Source organism: Nothobranchius furzeri, unplaced genomic scaffold (assembly GCF_043380555.1).
Source record: "Nothobranchius furzeri strain GRZ-AD unplaced genomic scaffold, NfurGRZ-RIMD1 Scf086, whole genome shotgun sequence".
In the NCBI taxonomy this organism is placed as follows: domain Eukaryota; kingdom Metazoa; phylum Chordata; class Actinopteri; order Cyprinodontiformes; family Nothobranchiidae; genus Nothobranchius; species Nothobranchius furzeri.
Window position 1 is genome coordinate 30134 of NW_027223103.1, and position 4867 is coordinate 35000.

Below are 4867 nucleotides of genomic sequence, written 5' to 3' on the forward strand. Positions count from 1 at the left end.
TAACTCCCTGCCTGGTGGGAGAGCTGAAAGCTGGGTCGGACCTGGTCTTTAGCAGAGCTCAGCAGCCTCCAGAAGCTGATGGCAGTGTGTGTTTCATCCCCTGCGGGGTGGGAGAGCTGAAACGTGGGTCGGACCTGGTCTGCAGCAGGGCCCATCACCATCCAGAAGCTGACGGCGGTGTGTGTTTAAGTCCCTGCGGGGTGGGAGAGCCATAACCTGGGTCGGACCTGGTCTGCAGCAGAGCTCAGCAGCCTCCAGAACCTGATGGCAGTGTGTCTTTAATCCACTGCGGGGTGCAGGAGCTGAAACCTGGGTCGGACCTGGTCTGCAGCAGGGCTCAGCAGCCAGCAGAAGGTGACGGCAGTGTGTGTTTAGTTCCCTGCGGGGTGCAGGAGCTGAAACCTGGGTCGGACCTGGTCTGCAGCAGAGCTCAGCAGCCAGCAGAAGGTGATGGCAGTGTGTGTTTAAGTCCCTGCCTGGTGGGAGAGCTGAAACCTGGGTCGGACCTGGTCTATAGAAGAGCTCAGCAGCCTCCAGAAGCTGATGGCAGTGTGTGTGTTTTGGTCCCTGCGGGGTGCAGGAGCAGGAACCCGGGTCGGACCTGGTCTATAGCGGAGCTCAGCAGCCTCCAGCAGCTGATGGCAGTGTGTGTTTAATTCCCTGCCTGGTGGGAGAGCTGTAACCCGGGTCGGACTTGGTCTGCAGCAGGGCCCATCACCATCCAGAAGCTGATGGCAGTGTGTCTTTAATTCCCTGCGGGGTGGAGGAGCAGAAACCTGGGTCGGACCTGGTCTATAGCAGAGCTCAGCAGCCTCCAGAAGCTGATGGCAGTGTGTGTTCAAGTCCCTGCGGGGTGGGAGAGCTGAAACCTGGGTCGGACCTGGTCTATAGAAGAGCTCAGCAGCCTCCAGCAGCTGATGGCAGTGTGTGTTTAAGTCCCTGCGGGGTGGGAGAGCTATATCCCGGGTCGGACCTGGTCTATAGCAGAGCTCAGCAGCCTCCAGCAGCTGATGGCAGTGTGTGTTTAAGTCCCTGCGGGGTGGGAGAGCTGAAACCTCGGTCGGACCTGGTCTATGGCAGAGCTCAGCAGCCTCCAGAAGCTGATGGCAGCGTGCCTCTAAGTCCCTGCCTGGTGGGAGAGCTGAAACCTGGGTCGGACATGGTCTGCAGCAGGGCTCGGCAGCCTCCAGCAGCTGATGGCAGTGTGTCTTTAAGTCCCTGCCTGGTGGGAGAGCTGAAACCTGGGTCGGACCTGGTCTATAGCAGAGCTCAGCAGCCTCCAGCAGCTGATGGCAGTGTGTGTTTAAGTCCCTGCCTGGTGTGAGAGCTGAAACCTGGGTCGGACCTGGTCTATAGAAGAGCTCAGCAGCCTCCAGCAGCTGATGGCAGTGTGTCTTTAAGTCACTGCCTGGTGGGAGAGCTGAAACCTGGGTCGGACCTGGTCTATAGTAGAGCTCAGCAGCCTCCAGCAGCTGATTGCAGTGTGTGTTTAAGTCCCTGCCTGGTGGGAGAGCTGATATCCGGGTCGGACCTGGTCCACAGCAGGGCCCATCACCCTCCAGAAGCTGGTGGCAGTGTGTGTTTAAGTCCCTGCGGGGTGCAGGAGCAGAAACCTGGGTGGGACCTGGTCTGCAGCAGAGCTCGGCAGCCTCCAGCAGCTGATGGCAGTGAGTGTTTAAGTCCCTGCGGGGTGGGAGAGCTATATCCCGGGTCAGACCTGGTCTAAAGCAGGGCCCATCACCCTCCAGAAGCTGGTGGCAGTGTGTGTTTAAGTCCCTGCGGGGTGGAGGAGCAGAAACCTGGGTCGGACCCGGTCTACAGCAGAGCTCAGCAGCCCCCAGAAGCTGATGGCAGTGTGTGTGTGTGTGTGTGTGTTTAAGTCTCTGCCTGGTTGGAGAGCCGATACCTGGGTCGGACCTGGTCTGCAGCAGGGCTCAGCAGCCTCCAGAAGCTGATGGCAGTGTGTCTTTCATTCCCTGCGGGGTGCAGGAGCAGAAACCTGGGTCGGACCTGGTCTATAGCGGAGCTCAGCAGCCTCCAGCAGCTGATGGCAGTGTGTGTGTTAAAGACCCTGCGGGGTGGGAGAGCTGAAACCTGGGTCGGACCTGGTCTGCAGCAGGGCTCAGCAGCCCCCAGAAGCTGATGGCTGTGTGTGTTTAAGTCCCTGCGGGGTGGGAGAGCTGAAACCTGGGTCGGACCTGGCCCGCAGCAGGGCCCATCACCCTCCAGAAGCTGATGGCGGTGTGGGTTTAAGTCCCTGCGGGGTTGAGGAGCTGAAACCTGGGTCGGACCTGGTCTGCAGCAGGGCCCATCACCATCCAGAAGCTGATGGCTGTGTGTGTTTAAGTCCCAGGGGGGTGGGAGAGCCATAACCTGGGTCGGACCTGGTCTGCAGCAGGGCTCAGCAGCCTCCAGTTGCAGATGGCAGTGTGTGTTTAGTTCCCTGCGGGGTGCAGGAGCTGAAACCTGGGTCGGACCTGGTCTATAGCAGAGCTCAGCAGCCTCCAGAAGCTGATGGCAGTGTGTCTTCAATTCCCTGCGGGGTGCAGGAGCTGATACCTGGGTCGGACCTGGTCTGCAGCAGGGCCCATCACCATCCAGACGCTGATGGCAGTGTGTGTTTAAGTCCTAGTGGGCTGCAGGAGCTGAAACCTGGGTCGGACCTGCTCTATAGTAGAGCTCAGCAGCCTCCAGAAGCTGATGGCAGTGTGTCTTTAAGTCCCTGCGGGGTGGGATAGCTGAAACCTGGGTCGGACCTGGTCTGCAGCAGGGCCCATCACCATCCAGACGCTGATGGCAGTGTGTGTTTAAGTCCTAGTGGGCTGCAGGAGCTGAAACCTGGGTCGGACCTGCTCTATAGTAGAGCTCAGCAGCCTCCAGAAGCTGATGGCAGTGTGTCTTTAAGTCCCTGCGGGGTGGGATAGCTGAAACCTGGGTCGGACCTGGTCTGCAGCAGGGCCCATCACCCTCCAGAAGCTGTTGGCAGTGTGTCTTCCATTCCTAGTGGGGCAGGGGAGCAAAGACCTGGGCAGAGGAGCGCCTGTCTGCATCCGATCCGGCCCCTCAGCAGCCCGCCGTGAGCCTTAGAGAACCCCCCCCCCCCCCCAGCGGGCTCCAGGAACCGGGCCCTGCGTCGGACCCAGCTCAGTAAGGCCCTCCCTCGGGCCCTGCAGCAGGTGGCCCCGTCTATGCAGTCGAAAACCCCGCGAAAATCGGTGTAGAAACGCCCGAGAGGCGTGGTGCGGTTCCCCCGGCCGGTACCGGGTCCGGACCGGTCCGGAAGTCCACCCAGAACACTGCCTGGGGCTTCTGGGCGGCTCCCCAGGCGCAGGCAGTCGAAAACCGCGTGAAAATCGGTTCAGAATTGACAAAACGGCGACCTCGTCGCTCCAAAAACTAAGTCCAAACTAAGCCTTTCGCTTATCGCTTAACGCTTAAGGCGGTCGGCCTTATGGCCAGTAAATGAAAAGTGCCTGCGCCCCTGGAGGTTTTGGAAGGTGCGAGCGATGACCATGCTCGGGTTAGTAGGTGAGGCCATCGGAAAACCAGCGTGAGTTGGCGGGTTTGGGTGGCAATCTATTCCAGGCAGAGTCGACTATCTCTGGGCATCAATTTTGGGATTTTTCCGGCTCTGGTTCTGGGAGAAACGCAGGGGCAAAGTGCACGAGCCGCGGCCGATTTTGGTGGCCTGTCCCTGGGCACAAAGTCTGAGGAGTGTGGGCCTGGTTCTCCGAAAAATACCAGTCTGCTGGAGCTCACTCCCATGGCTCCAGGGGGCACGGCACACCCCCCGGTAGCCGACCAAAGTGCTCTACTCGGGCCAGACTCGGACCCACGACCCGGGGTGAGAACCACAACTACTGGTCATCCTTTTGACCTCCAGGGGGCGCGGCAGAGCCTCCCCAGTCCGACGCAAGTGCCCCACTTGGGCCATACTCAGACCCACGGCCCGGGGCGAGAACCACAACTACTGGTCATCCTTTAGACCTCCAGGGGGCCCGGCACAGCCTCCCTAGACCGACACAAGTGCTCCACTTGGGCTGTACTCTGACCCAAGTCCCGGTGCGAGAACCACAACTACTGGTCATCCTTTAGACCTCCAGGGGGCCCGGCACAGCCTCCCTAGGCCGACACAAGTGCTCCACTTGGGCTATACTCTGACCCAAGTCCCGGGGCGAGAACCACAACTACTGGTCATCCTTTTGACCTCATGGTCATCCTTTAGATCTCCAGGGGGCCCGGCACAGCCTCCCTAGGCCGACACAAGTGCTCCACTTGGGCTATACTCTGACCCAAGTCCCGGGGCGAGAACCACAACTACTGGTCATCCTTTAGACCTCCAGGGGGCACGGCACACCCCCCGGTAGCCGACCAAAGTGCTCTACTCGGGCCAGACTCGGACCCACGACCCGGGGTGAGAACCACAACTACTGGTCATCCTTTAGACCTCCAGGGGGCCCGGCACAGCCTCCCTAGTCCGACACAAGTGCTCCACTTGGGCTATACTCTGACCCAAGTCCCGGGGCGAGAACCACAACTACTGGTCATCCTTTAGACCTCCAGGGGGACCGGCACAGCCTCCCTAGACCGACACAAGTGCACCACTTGGGCCATACTCTGACCCAAGTCCCGGGGCGAGAACCACAACTACTGGTCATCCTTTTGACCTCATGGTCATCCTTTAGACCTCAAGGGGGCACGGCAGAGCCTCCCTAGTCCGACACAAGTGTCCCACTTGGGCTATACTATGACCCAAGTCCCGGGGCGAGAACCACAACTACTGGTCATCCTTTAGACCTCAAGGGGGCACGGCAGAGCCTCCCTAGTCCGACACAAGTGTCCCACTTGGGCCATACTCAGACCCACG